The sequence below is a fragment of the Crinia signifera genome, chromosome 6 (assembly GCF_055691185.1).
Source record: "Crinia signifera chromosome 6, ASM5569118v1, whole genome shotgun sequence".
NCBI lineage: Eukaryota > Metazoa > Chordata > Amphibia > Anura > Myobatrachidae > Crinia > Crinia signifera.
The window spans coordinates 150,915,787-150,931,381 of NC_139222.1; the positions used below are offsets into that span (position 1 = coordinate 150,915,787).

General features: G+C 43.3%; 1 protein-coding gene across 3 annotated transcripts in view; it reads left to right on the forward strand.

The window, feature by feature from the left end:
* Positions 1-3,979: 3,979 nt before the first annotated feature.
* The window catches only part of LOC146008404 (CMP-N-acetylneuraminate-beta-galactosamide-alpha-2,3-sialyltransferase 2-like), a 68,315-nt gene continuing 56,699 nt past the window's right edge, over positions 3,980-15,595 (forward strand). For all 3 annotated transcript variants that reach the window (XM_083147639.1, XM_083147640.1, XM_083147637.1), the window contains exon 1: positions 3,980-4,313. The gene's annotated coding sequence lies outside the window, so the exon portion shown is untranslated. The remainder of the gene's footprint in view (positions 4,314-15,595) is intronic.

Sequence of the window (15,595 nt, forward strand, 5' to 3'; positions counted from 1 at the left end):
GCCGCAGTTGCTCATTTCCTGCCTTTGCTTTCTGCACAGAGAGTTCTTCAGTGCCAAGGAGCCACTGGGCCCTCAGAAGCAGCAGCAGCAGGAGGTTGGCAGCCGCCCTGCTGAAGAAGAAAAAAAACCTTGGCCTGTCAGGGGGGTTTCTGGGCAACCAGAAACCCCCCTGCGTGGACCACTGAAACTGATGTTCTATAGTGCCACACAGACACTGGGATCATCATTTTCACAGTAATCAGTGAGAGCTCTGCAGAAGCCCCTGCTGTCAGTCATTAGTGTATCTGCTTTCATCAATTCCAGTCATGAGTTCACAGGCAATGGCAGTTGTATCAAAAATATATGCACTATAACTCCATATACCTGTATACAAATAATTCAACATATTAAAGACAGGATACAGTGTCAATGAAAAAAGTTCGACAGTGACTAGGTAAAAAAAAAAAGGTTAACTTACCTTCGGTCGACATTGCCAATAGTTGGCATAAGCTTATGGTCAACATAGGCAAGGTCGAAAGACAAAAGGTCGAGATTATTTTTCTTATGTGTTTTTTTTTGGTGTCTATGGAATTGTACATTGACATAGACACTGTATATATGTAACGCTTAGTTTGCCATGCTTCGGGCACGGTGCTTCACTACGCTCTGCACTTAAAATATAATTGGATGCAATTTCTCGACTAGGAGAAGTGCGTAGTGTATGGGGCCTTTAGGATTTAATACTTAGATCTGAAAGGAACTAGGTGCCACATGTAGCAATAATATTACAATTATGAGCCTTGAATAAAGCTGGATTTATTTCGGAGCAAAATCCAGTATGGCAAAGTCCTCAGCATAGGAAGGCAGACATTCAAACGTATCCCTCCTGAGACTGGGCCACTACCTCATCCAACAGCTTTGCTGCCTCATAATATTTGCATGGTGGATACAGTTCTGCTGGTGAGAATACTCTTATTATTATACCTTATGTTACACATACAAGCAGAGGTGTAACTCTGGGAGGCAATGGAGTTATCTGCCACCAGGCTCCTGCTCCCAAGGGGGCACCTCTCCTCCCCTGCTTAATATTGCTTCTGTGGCTAACTCCCCCTCTTTGCAGGGCAACAGACATCACACTCACTTTAGAGTGTGTCACTCCTTCTTGTCTTGATACAAGAATGACATCCAAAACGTTGAATAGACCTTCTGAGTCCATACATACATATAAGGTGGTATGTATGGGGGGCACCAATATTTATCTTGCCTCCGGGCAATTGAGCAGCTCCGAAATGTTCTCCTTTTTAGACATTAGTGTTTCCATATAAGATTTTTTTTGTATCAGATCCAGCTACTGTATATTTTTGGATTGTGAGAGGAACCCCACAAATCAGAGAAGAATAAAAAAACAAGGCATGGTGGGAATTGATCTCCTCACCTCAGTGCTGTTTGTCAGTAGCGCTACCATGGTTATTCAGGCTTAGGGCCAGCCGCACCGAGCTTCAAAAGTGATAAAATGGAGAGTGATAAACAGTCAGCTAATCAGCTCCTAACTTCCATGTCACAGACTGTTTGAAAAATGTCAGGCAGGAGCTGATTGGTTGGTTATTAATCATTGTACATTTGATCACTTTTGAAGCTTAGTGCATCTGGCCCTTAATATTTTATAGTCATATAATTATGCATACAAACGGTCAAAACAGCTATACCCTGTTTAATTTATTTATCACATTTTTATTGACGACTACAAAACTTCAAAATACTACAGCAATTGGCGTAGTCAAGCAATAATTTGAAAACAGTTTATTACAAAGGATAGCTAAATTATTGAGTATCTCAATGTAATAAGCTATGCCTTATTTTTAAAAGAATATTTCACAGTCTAAATGGAATCCAAACTTATGAAAAAAATGTACTAAAATCATACAGAAAATAAAAAATAAAAAGGTGTTATTGGAAGATAACTTGAGAAACGGTGCTTCAAGTTATTTTCTTTATCATTTTGATATTTAGCCTAATTTTTTATTACTTTTGCACTGTATTTTTTCTTTTTAATGCCTAAGTAAATAAAGATTTAATATTTTTAACAATGTTGCTCTGGTTCCAGTGAGAGATGCTGGTAGTTATATATAGAAGGGTGTCAGCAAGCCAAGGACTTTTTATATGGTGAGGCCACGAAAAAGCCTGGGATTATGCAACGGGGAGGAGTACCGAATAAGACAAGGTCTTGTACATAAAGAAGTTTTGGAAATAAAACAAGGATAAAATGTAGAAAGTACAGAAGTCAAAATGAGTCACACTGGCAATAATACATTTTGAAAATGTGTATGCAGCTTATTTTCATTGCTATGTCTATTAAACAAATTATTAGCAGTAAATATTGGGTACTTGTTTCCTAGCATGGCGCCCGTCGTGTCCCATCGCATACCATAACTTAAGGTATGCGATGGGACCCGACAGACCCGATTTTCGGGTTTTAAAGACCATCCCATACAATTTAAAAATCGGTGGCATCGCATGCCATTAAAATGGCATGCGAAGCGATGCAACGCGACTGACCCGATTTTACATTGTACCCAATGTTAAATGCCCCCCCCCCCCATACCCGATTTTTAATTGTATACCCACATGATGGTTAATTATTATGTCAAATGCCCCCCGCCTCTTTGTTAACACTATATAAAATCAACTCCACGCTGATGTGGATAGTGGGGGTATGAAAAGGTCGAAGGACGTGTACCGCCACCGCTCGCCACGCTTCGGGTTGGCGTTGATCGTGGCGTGGTGTTAACTAATATGGGGCATTTGACATAGTAATTACCAATCAGGGTGGGTATACAATTAAAAAACGGGTGTGGGGGGGCATTTAACATGGTAATCAGCCATCAGGGTGGCTGTACAATAAAAAATCTTGTCGATTTGGTCGCATCGCACCGCCGCTGGGTCAGTGGCGGTGTAAATGGGTTCAATCTGTGTCCATTTACACAGGACCTCTACCCAGGTAGAGGTCCTGACCTGGTGGAACATGGCTAGGACCCGGTGTAAATGGTCCTAGCATGGGCCCTGCTGCCCGGCATAATGGAAAATACATAATAGCAGTCCATGCTGGGACATGTAGTACTGCCACTCACCCCCCTCCCATCTGCCTCCTGCAGCACCTGGCATTCCTCTGCCTGGGTTCCCAGGATAGGCAGCTCCATGCATGTCCTGATGTCCTGCCCGGCCACCCACAGCTATTCCTTGTCCATCACCTGGAGAGCCATGAAGAACGCACACTGCCGTACCCACTTGACTGGTCGTTTTTCAGATCCTACCTGCTGCAGGGGCCACGCATCGGATCAGGATCGGATCTGAAATGCTCTGAAATGGCCCAAAACATGCCCAATTTACATACAATCGGTCGAGATTGTATCTAAATTGGGTAAATTAGTGGCACATTGTTCTGGTGTATAGTCCACATTAGAGGCTATCCAATTACTTGCAAAGAAAATTCAGGAGCAAAAAAATTTACGTTTTTCCCGATGTTTCTGATATTTTTTTCCGACTTCCCAATTTGGTCTCCCGAAAAAAAAAACAAAGAACAATTTATCCTGAAAACACGCAGGTTTAGTAAAACAAAAACAGGGATTTGGCTTACAATATCACTTATAAGCTGCGGCATCCACCAGCTTATTGGGGCTAATTGTACAGCCCCAGGCAAAGCAATTACATGCAATCAGTGATCATGGGTAGCTGGATACCCCCCTTTTTTTAATTACTTTTTAAAAAGTCCACAGAATGTCTGTGTAAATAATCACCAAAATGTTTTACTTCAAGCATCCTAGTCTGTAGGGCAAATATAGGCTCTCACACATATTTATTTTCTCCTGGTAGATGTGAGCCTTTGCTTTTAATCTTGACTGATTTGTGTAATCATCTGTTCCTGTTATTGGGGCAGTGCTGCACTTTTGTATTGCTATGTCAGGATGTTTTTCCTGCTGTGTGTTTCCCCTTCCCCTTAGTGACTGCAGGGCGGCACGGTAGGTTTGTTGTCAGACTCAGCATACAGTTGTCACACAGCTGCAAAGGGAGAAGCAGCACAGAGCCACAGACTAAACCATAAACAGTCTCCAAGCTGCAAGTTCATTACCCTCCTCAGCACTCTAGAAGGAGACACATCTTCTGCTAACTGTGCTGATGTTTCCTGCCTCTGTGTGTGGGGGAGGTTCTAGCGGGGATGTGAGCATTCACTCTCTGCTCTCCAACACCCAACAGTCCTCACATGAGATGCAGCCTGCTCGTTATTCTGCTGTTAAAGAATAATATCCAGGGAGACCAGGAGGTGTCCGGACACCGAGGTAATGTGAGCATGGGAAGGGGCTGGCTGGGAGTACACAATGTTACACTACATCAGTGTGTTACACGTTTATGATGCATTGCTTGAAAGGCAGTTGTATAATAAAAGGAATTTCTTCTCGTAATTGTTGTGCACACATTGCTGGCTTGGATTTCTAAATCCTGGTTAATGCAGTATTTTTTTTTTATTTTTATTTTTTTTGATTGTACAACCAGAAAATGAAACCAATGTTTTTTTTTTTCTGTATGAGATTGTACAAAACCATATAAGCACATTACATATAATGGAAACCAGAAGGGCAGTACTACCTATTATCACTACTGCCCACTTCTAAAGCTGTTCCCTCCTCCTCTTAGAAGCAATACTGCCATAGCACCTCTATGGGCTGCTTTCTCTCCAAGTTGTTTGCATCAGCCATGTAATAACGTAGGGACTTAAAACACCTACATTATACATTGTCCATTTGCTAGGCATAGTAGTAGTACATAGTCGTCCAACATAGGCTGGGGTTGCCTAATCAGTCACTTATTAAGTAAAATCCTTTTATGACACACACTGATATAAGTGTAGCATGATTTCTAAATGCCTGGTTTTAAATAACAGATCTGTCTATAATGTATCCATAGGTCATTACATGAATTACCAAATTGCATTTATCCCTTTTCTTTCATTGTGTTAGATTTCTTTTGTACTTAATTAATATGCAATTATATGATTTTCAGTTCAGAAACCCATATTATGATGTCTTTAATAAAGTAGCAGAAATATCCAGTTTGCAAACTTAAGAGCATTTTCCTGATAAATAAAGACATCACTCATTTGTTGAATTTTTGGCAGCACGAGCATTACGTTGTCAGATTGGACAGATAAATCTTTAGGTGTGTATTCCAAACCACTTGTGGATCATTAAATTGTGTCAGAACTGAATGAATTCAGAACAACTTCTAACCCCTTAGATCAGGGGTGGACAATAAGCGGCCCTCCAGTTGTTGATGAACTACACATCCCAGCATGCCTTGCAGCAGTTTCAGCATGGCCAGGCATGCTGGGATGTGTAGTTCATCAACAGCTGAGGGGCCACTTATTGCCCACCCCTGCCTTAGATGCGGAGGATGAGTAGATACAGTCATCCAAACATGAAAGACGGGAAATGCCTGAGCAAATATGGGTTGCGCTTGATATAGATTTGGTTCCCCAAGCTACTACTAAAGCCAGGAGAGTCACTCTTGTGTATAAAGGTGCCCATACAAGATTCGAGGGATGCTGTGCTCCCACAGGCATCCCATCGCACCGCACATAAAGTCTATGCAGCCCGTGCTTTTTTAACTAGTTTTGCATCGCATCGCATGCGATTCAATCTAGTTCAAAACGCACAGAAATATTGTACCGTGTATGGGCATCTTCACACAATATCACAACACACAAATATAGCATCGCTACACAATAAATACTTTATAGTTGGTTAAATAACAACTATTCATTAAAACATTGGATTGCCTAAAAAAAAATCACACCATTTATTAATACAATTAAAACATATATGGCCATGCAGTGGTGTATATATTTTACCTCAGTACATAATTAGTTCCTGACACAGTTTTTGGCGATATTGCCCTCATGTAAAAGAAAAGGAAGCCAGTGTGGTTTGAGAAAGAAGTAGCAAGTATTGTGAAAGCAAAAAAGTTGGCCGTTAAGAAATATAAGCAGACGCAGAATAATCAAGACACAGAGGTGTATCTTGTTAGACAGAAGGAGGCTAAGAAGGTGTGCAAAAGCACAGGCTGAGGAGAAAATGGCCCAGTCAGTTTGTATAGGGGGGGATTTTTTTTTGTTTTTTAGGTATATAAGTGAAAGGGGGGGAAAAACTAAAAGTGGAGTAATAAGACAGAGTGGAAGTCTTCTTGACAGAGACAATGTAATAGCAGATCATATTAGCAATTATTTCTGCTCAGTATTCACTGCTGAAAGAGAGGGGAAGGGACAACAGTTAAGTTGCAAGTAAAGTCAGAAAAATGAGGGGGAAACTAATCCATTTACAGAGGAGGAAGTCCTAACAGGACTCTAACAACTGAAAGTGGATAAATCAATGGGGCCAGTTGGGATACATCCAAGGATACTAAAAGAGCTTAAAGGATAGCTGCTATAACCATTAACAGAATTATTCAGCCAGTCACTAGCTACTGGAGTAATCGCAGATGACTGGAAAATAGCAAATGGCCCACTGCACAAAAGTGGAAGCAAGGAAGATTTAGCGTGTCCTTTTTTTTGCAGGTCGAGGACACGGGATTTATGACCGGGATTGACACTTTCACACAGAAGAAATACCCTTGTAATTCAGCAATTTACCGGGTAGAAATTTTCAACCCGGTAATTTGTTCTTCTGTGTGAATGGAGGTCAGGCTCCTCTCTGCAAAATGACGCGGCATTTGAAATTCTGTGTATTTGCCGAGATTTTCAGACTTTTCTGTCTGAAAGGGGTATTATTGACTTTTTTGACTGGGTGACTAAAGTAATAGATCAAGGTGGGGCTGTAGATGTAGCTTATGTAGACTTTAGTAAGGCTTTTGACACTGTCCCACATCGTTAGATGATGGTGGAATGGATAAGATCTTGGTTGCAGGACAGAAAACGGAGAGTTGTAGTAAACGGAGTGCAGTCACAGGAGGGAAAGGTTACCAGTGGAGTATCCCAGTGATCTGTTACCAGTGCTTTTTAATATCTTTATTGGTGATATTGCAAATGGAATTGAGGGTAAAATATTCCTTTTTGCAGATGACACAAAGGTATGCAACAAGGTAGACACACCAGGAGGGGTAAAACAATTGATGATCTAGGTAGATTAGAGGAATGGTCAAGAAAATGGTAACTACAGTTTAATGCCAAAAAATGCAAAATCATGCACTTGGGTCTCAAAAATCCAAAGACTAAATATAGTATAAATGGCACAATAATGGAAACTACTGAGGAGGAGAGGGATCTAGGTGTCACTATTTACGGTGACTTAAAGGCAGGTAGGCAATATAACAAAGCAATGAAGAAGCCAAGTCAGATGCTTGGTTGCATAGGGAGAGGAATCAGCAGTAGAAAGAAAGAAGTAATAATGCCACTGTATAGGTCATTGCAGAGGCGTAACTAGACATTCGTGGGCCCCATAGCAAAAGTTTGTAAGGGCCCCCTATTTAGCAACTGATGGTGATAAATGTATGTAAAACATTACTTACACAGCAAAAATGGGCCCCCTTCAGCTCTGGGCCCCATAGCAGTTGCACCCCTTGCACCTATGGTAGTTACGCCCTTGGGTCATTGGTATAATCTAGAGTACTGTGTACAGTTCTGGAGGCCATATCTCCAGAAGGATATAAATATAATAGAGACTGTACAAGTTTGATAGTCTTTCCCTGTAATTGTGCTCCATCTATACTGCCACACTGTTCTGTATCCCACACTTCAAGACCAAATGCCAGCTATCGGGAAGGAGCAAATATACAGAGTCCTATAGTTTTTTATTTTCATAAAAAGGCGCATTAGAATTATTAGCCTGGAGTGAGAAAAATCTGAAGACCTGTATAAATGGAGAGGAGTGGACCAAGTTCATTTAGAACAAAACATTTGTATGTATATAAGGGTGGTAGCGGATCGTTGTTGTTTGGTGCCACATCAAATCTAGATTTTTTTTTTTTTTTTATAATGTCCTACAGTATGAATGAACAAGTCAATAATTGGATTATTTCTGGCCAAAGTCCGAGGGTCACAGGGTCCTGTTCATTTCCACATACACAGGCAGGCGTATAACGTCTTCTGTGACCAGTTGGGACTACAGTACACACTCTTGCAATAACTGCAATAATACTCATCAGATATTGCAATGTGTATGACCAGGATAAGAAGGGTTCAAGCTCAGAGAAGGATTGTTGATATTCCAAATGCCAAACTTTCAGACATTGGTTCTACAACTGATAAATAAAAAATGGAGTAAATGAAGGTCATTATGAGACTCTATATCCCAGCCTCCACAAAGAAGATACTTTGAGATGTTTCTCAGATGCATGAAATCAAAATGGCATTTAATCCAGAAATATGTAAATGCAGTAAAAGTATGCCACTTTCACATATTTAGGGTGAAAGAAGGCACATCAGACTTGTCATCTCTGCCACAATGCAGTCTGACAGCTAAACAATTTTTCTTTCATTCTATGATAAACCCAGTGGTAGAGTGATACTGTGTGTAAAATATGGTGGGTAGCTGTCTTATCAAGAGAAAACATGTGAGTGTGTCTGGAAACTTTAGCAGAGAGATAAGCGTGAGGAAGTCTCTGCTTGTACGTAGTTTGCCAAACTTATATGCTCAGTGGTAGGATTCACATAAATTAACAACCGATTCTATGTCCTAATGCACATTGCACATAAAACTGCATGCCATAATGCCAATTACACATAAGGCCACACACCGAATGCCCATTACACATTGTGACACACACCGTGATGCCTGTTACACATTATATCGCACACCATGATGCCCATTACATATTTGAAATAGAAGTGCCACTTCCCTACATGCTCGTTGCCAGGGGGGAATACATGCTGGTTGCCAAGGGGGAGTGAATTGCTTGTTCTCAAGGGGGAGTGAAATGCTGCCGCAGCACTGTGTAAGTATCACGCCGCCAGCCGCACACAATGTAAAGCTGTGACAGCCAGCCAGAGATCGCTGGGCTGCCCGGCTGTATACTGAAAGCATGTCCGCAGCTATTTTGAACTCTCCTCACAGCCTGGCAACCAATAAGGAGACACCACTGATGCTCCTTATTGGCTGCGGGATTGTGAGCTCCTATTGGCTTGTGGTCCAGCGGTAGCATTCAAAATAGCCGCGGGTTTGCTTTGTGTATACAGCCGGGCAGCATGCAGCTCTTTGCCCGGCTGTCACAGCTTTATCTTGTGAGCAGCAGCGCCTGTCTAAATTACAAGTAGCTGACAGCATGGCGCTCCCTTAGCAAATGGTTCTGCAGAACCGATAGCATATTAGGTAATTTCTGGTGAACTATAATCTACTAGGGCCTAGAAGGGGATTGAGTTATAAATCTCCTTCTCTTGTGAAGGTAAAAGTAGTGATCTGGTCTTTCTTAAACATGTTGTAAGGAAGTACCCTTTGGTCATGTAAACATTAAAACATTTATATCTACAGCAATGGTGGCCACACACACATCACTTGTAGTTTAAATCGCACCAATGTTTCATTTGACTTGCAATGCACGCTCCCACATAGTTCAAATTACAAAAATAGTATGAGCATGCAGTACTATTTGTACTAGATCGTATTGCATCTAGTTCAAATTGCACGCTGTTGTAGCATCTCACATGCGATTTCAACTAGATGCGATCTAGTACAAAACGAATTGGTACTTGTTTCCTATCACGGCCACAATCTTGTCCATCGTGTACCTTAAAGTTAAGGTACACGATGGACCCGAATTCCTTTGAAATCAGGTCCATTTTGCCAGCAAAGGCAAAATCGGGGGCATCGCGTCGGTCGCGTGCATTAACATGGCCCCCCGACGCGATTTTGCCATAGGCTTCAATGTTAAAATATTTTTAACATTGAAATCGGGAGCATCGCGTCGGTCTTGTGCCATTATAATGGCACAAGATGAGATGGACTTGATTAAGTCCATTTTACATAGGAAACAATGTGAAATGGGCCAATATGACCCATTTCACATTGTATATGGCCCCGTCATGGTTAAAAAGTTACGCAACCCCATTGTGAGCGTCACCCCACGATTGACGCCAACCCGAAGCGTGGCGAGTGCAGCGGTGCGCGTCCTCCGACCATTTCATACCCCTACTATTCACGTCGGCGTGGAGTTGAGAATATAAAGTGTGGCGAGCGCAGCGAGCCCGAAGCGTGGCGAGCACACGCGTATACCTGTGAAGTTATACGCGTCCCCTCGCGGGGCTCGCTGCGCTCGCCACTCTTTGGGCTCGGTGGCTCGCTGCGCGCGCCACACTTTATATTCTCAACTCCACGCCGACGTGGATAGTAGGGGTATGAAAAGGTCGGAGGACGCGCACCGCCGCCCCTCGCGGGCTCGCTGCGCTCGCCACGCTTTGGGTTGGCGTCAATCGTGGGGTGCCGTTGAGGGGGTAAAATTGGGGGTCTGGAGAATACTTTACATTGAATCCAATGTAAAATAGGGTCCCAGGGGCCCTATTCACATTTGATTCAATGTAAAAATCGGGTCGATCGCGTCGGTCGCACCGCATGCGATTTGGTCATTTCCCCACTATCCAAGTGGGCATAGAGTTGATTTTATATAGAGTGGCGAGCGCAGCGAGGGGACGCGGATTACTTAAAATGTATTCCGCGTTGCTGCGCTCGCCACACTTCGGGCTCGGTGGCTCGCTGAGCTCGCCACGCTATATAAAGTCAACTCTATGCCCACTTGGATAGTGGGGAAATGAACAGGACCATTTTAACATTGAATCCTATGGAAAATCGCGTCCATCGCATGGGGTTTTTTCCGACCCGATCTCAAAATCCGGCGCACAGTTATTACACAAGTACCGAATGTTTTGCTCTGTGTGTACACTAATTAAGATTTAAATGCAAAATAAAATTTCCCAATGGTCAAAAAAACTACTTCCCATTCCACAAGTCACCTGTTTGAACTTGTTGATGAACTACTGACAGTTTTTTTTTTTTTTTTACTCAGGGAGTTTTAAACAGGTTAATTGAGAAGAAAGGCTTTTCAACAGAGGTGATGGCAATCATAAATTAAGAGGGAAGTCCAGAAACAGAACATTGTGTCCCTCCTGGAGAGGTTCATGTTGGGAGCTATGGTAAAAGAGACATATTAGGGCCCAAAGCAGTACACACACACCTACCCATATGCAGAGGTGTAGCGAGCAGCAATAGTGCCTGGAGCAAGTTCACTCGCAAAGGCATAATCACTCTCTAATGGACAAAACCATATGCACTGCAGGTTGGGCTGATGTAACCTGTGCAGAGAGAGTTACATTTTTGAGTTTTATTGTTTCTGTGCAGGGTAAATATTGGCTGCTTTAATTTTACTCTGCAATATAGATATCAGTTTGAAGTGCAAATCTAACGGTCTCTAATCTAACGGTCTCTGCACGTTACATCAGCCCCACTTACAGTGCATATGGTTTAGTCCATTAGAGAGTGATTGGGCCTTTCCGAGTGAATCAGAAAAACCCCCATAGTACAGTAGGTTTAGTTTTGCAAAGCATTTAATGCAACACGTAACCATTGATTTTCAATTCTTGAATTCACAAAATTCGGTACTTATATGTTAGTTGGGCGCCCACTAAGCTATTTGCTTAGTTTTCCGTGTTCCCTCGCGGGGCTCGCCACGCTTCGGGCTCAGTGGCTCGCTCTGCTCACCACACTATATAAAATCAACTCCATGCCGACATGGATAGAGGGGGTATGAGCGTACTAACTATAGTGGGGGCCCAACTAACATATAAATACCCAAAATTCTTTATTTGCTGTAATTCACACCACTCTCTCACACCATATTTCACCAACAGAAATCCCCCCCCTCACTAATTCTCACTCCTTGACCCCCATATCTCACCCACTGTAATTCCCCTTATGGCCCCCCCCCCCCACCCCACCCCACCGTTAATGGGGGGGCGCCGCCGGTGCCCCCTTCCCCCATCGCCGCAGGTTTACCTGTCTGCGCGTCCCAGCTCCCCTCCTGGCTTCAATTAATTCTATGCAGACGGACTACAATAAAATGGCCGCCCCCATACCGCAGACAGTTTCAGAGAACTGTCTGCTTTATGGGGCGGCCATTTTATCGTGGTCCGTCTCCATAGAATTGATTGAAGCCAGGAGGGGAGCCGGGACACGCAGACAGGTAAGCCTGCGGGGATGGGGGCTGGGGCATTACTATAGCATAGTTACGCCACTGAGCACACCAACATCCAGGGATAGAGGCAGCTTGTATGTTTTAAGTTGTCGCAAGCTGCATCTCAATCATATGTAATCTGTGAATTTTTATAACTAATAAAGATCTAAAATGTTCTCTAGGTACCTCCTTCAGTGCACCTTATGATGCAAGAGGGAATCTCCAGTTATGGGGGAGATTGCCATTTGCATCTCATAAATATCTCAGAGAGATAATTATTAGTCTCAGGACCCCATTTAATACTCACTAAATGCATTGTGTTCTCCTCACAGTATTTAGCCCATTGATTGTTGGGATTTAAATTTTCAGCTTGTAAATTCCCAAAGGAACACACCAATAGCCTACCCCTGGCCTAACACTTTCACAAGCAAGATGAACAGTGTCATGGGGTAAAACTGGCAGAATTATGGCTTTTATAGATTTAAGTAAGCGCACTGAGCCTTAATAATTAGTAATACAGCCTCAGTATTAAACTTTTCAGGTGCACAGTGAGAGCCTGGATTGCAGGTGAAAAGATGCAGGAATAGACAGTTTAATTATGTAAAGCTGGGTTAGCCAACCCTAGTCCTCAGAGCTACCAACAGTGCATGTTTTGCAGGTCTCCTCACAGAATCACAAGTGAGCTAATTAGCTCCATCTGTGTATCTTTTAAAATGTGTCAGTGATTACTGAGTGCTGCTGTGCAGCAGCTAGGTTGTCTGGAAAATGTGCACTGTTGGTAGCTCTCGAGGGCTAGGGTTGGCTACCACTGATGTAAAGCATGCACCATGGGGGTTATTCTGATTCTCCGAAAGACACGATCACTCTCTAATGGACAAAAGCATGTGCACTACAGGTGGGGCTGATGTAAGATGTGCAGAAAGAGTTAGATTTGAGTGGGGGATGTACTTCAAACTGATATCTATATTGTGGTGTAAAAATAAAGCAGCCAGTAGTTACACTGCACAGAAACAATAAAACACCCACATCTAATACCCCTTTCCCACTGCAGCTCTTAAACGGTAATTTGCCGTTTTTTTTCGCCTTTTTAAACGGGCTGCAGTGGGATTGCTCCAGGTTGCTGTACCCGTTTAAAAATACCAGGTTTTTTTAATTGGGTAAAAAGCAGAGTTTTACCCGTTTAAAAGCCAATTTTTCGGCAGTGGGAAAGGGGTATCCATTTTATCCGTTAAAAAAAAAACCGGCATGGGCCCCCCCCCCCACCCCCCCCCCCCCCCCCTCCTCACTGCCGTAACCAGCACCAGGCTGAAAGAGCCGGGGCTCGTATTAAATAATCAGGTAACCCAACAAATAGAGCTTCGCTGAATTTTTAAAACAAGCCCCAGGCTCAAGGTCCGGGGCTGGTTCCCAAAATACGGGGGACAAAATGACTAGGGGTCCCCCGTAATTTAAGAACCAGCCCCAGACCAAACCAGCCAGCAGAGTAATGTCACAGCCGGGGAACACTTATTAGAGAAGGTCCCGTGGCCAAAACATTCATCCCTACCGACCAGACAGCCTGGACAGGGGCCCTGGGGGAGTGGGGACCCCCCCAATAAAGGGGTCCCCCCCCTCCAGGACTTACCTGACCAGGCTGAAGCCTGGTGCTGTCCCCGGTGACCATGTGCGGTGGTCACCGGGCTGATTGAAGTGTCAAAAAAATAGAATAAACTATTGTCTTTTACTGTGAAACTATGAGTCCCAGCAAGCCTCCCCCGCATGCTGGGACTTGGAGAACCACAAGTCCCAGCATGCGGGGCATTAAAGGGCCCGCTGGCACTTGTAGTTCTACAGTAAAAGAAATAGTTAAACACACACTGACAACACAGAAAAATAAAAGTTTAATACATACATTACACACACACACACACACACACACACTGATACTTACCTATCTTGAACCCGTAGGTAGGTCCGGGGGCTCCAGGGCTGCTGAGTCGGGGGTCCGGGGCTCCAGGGCTTCAGAGTCCAGGGCTCCAGGGCTTCAGGATCCAATGAAATCCATAGGGGGAACCTGTGGAAAGAAATCCTACTCGCCAGGTCCTCTGGCGAAGATCCCGTCATCTCCGCCGTAGTCAGCCGCTGGTACCCCGCTCACAGACTGAGAGGCGCAGAGATCTTTCATCTTCTCATCCGAATGATTCTATTGGCCTGGTGCTGGTTACGGCAGTGGGGTGGGGGGGGGGGTTTAAACCCCCCCCTCCATCTTTACTATTATAAACTGGTCTTTAAACGGGTAAGTGGGAATGGGACAAAAACGACTTTAAAGTGGTAATTTACTGTTTAAAAGCTGCAGTGGGAAAGGGTCTTTATGGCTCTTACCTGTTTAAAGACCGTTTTAAAAAAACGGGTCTTTACCCGTTTAGGCAGTGGGAAAGCAGCATAACTCTCTCGGTTTCATCATCCCCACCTGCAGTGCATATGGTTTTGTCCATTAGAGAGTGATTGTGCCTTTCCGAATGAACCAGAATAACCCCCCATATGTAGCAAAATTCTGAATGAAAGTAGGTATAGATGCACAGGGGAGATTAATAGTTAGAGTTCATCATCAGCAAAGAGTCTTCTCTTTTTATTATTTATTCCACACCAATTAGAACACCTTTGATGTTGAGGACAAAACAAAGGGTATTCAGCTCTTGAATATGATGTGGGCAGTTCCGCAATGAAACGCGTTGAGCCATTACTCTTTTGGTCCCTCAGCACTTTTTGTCTACTACAGCAGCACATGCTTGCCAAACAAGGACACCTTGCCTACTAACGGACTCCTAGCCACAGTTGGCAACTCCTAAAAGTTGCTGGATATTACACCGGGACCTCTATATCTCATAGGAGGCCAGATGCACTAAGCTTAAAAAGTGATAAAATGAAGAGTGGTAAACCACTAGCCAATCCGCTCCTACCTGCCATGTTACAGGCTATGTTTGAAAAATGACAGGTAGGAGCTGATTGGCTAATGGTTTATCACTCTCCATTTTATCACTTTTTAAGGCATAGTACAGTTCGCCCGAAGAGAGTACACTCAAGTGAATTCTGAGGTGTGTCCAATAATAATTTTTATATGTGAACAGTTTTTCCATACCATTAATCGGAAGCTTTTTATAGCCCATTTTGTAGTATATAACTTGTTTTATGTGTATCGTTAACCGCACACGCTGGTTTTTTTTTGTTTTTTTTTTGACAGAATAAATTCTAGTGTTATATTTAGTCGTATCCAGTGTTCCCTCTAAGCTGTGCGCGCGCACACAACTCCACGAGCATGCGCACAGACATTACAACAGAGCGCACAAAGCAGCAGTGGTCCCTTTTTGCAGTTGTGGACTCAATTAATGTGTGTTTTACCCATTAACTACATTGTGTGCTGTGTCTTGAATGT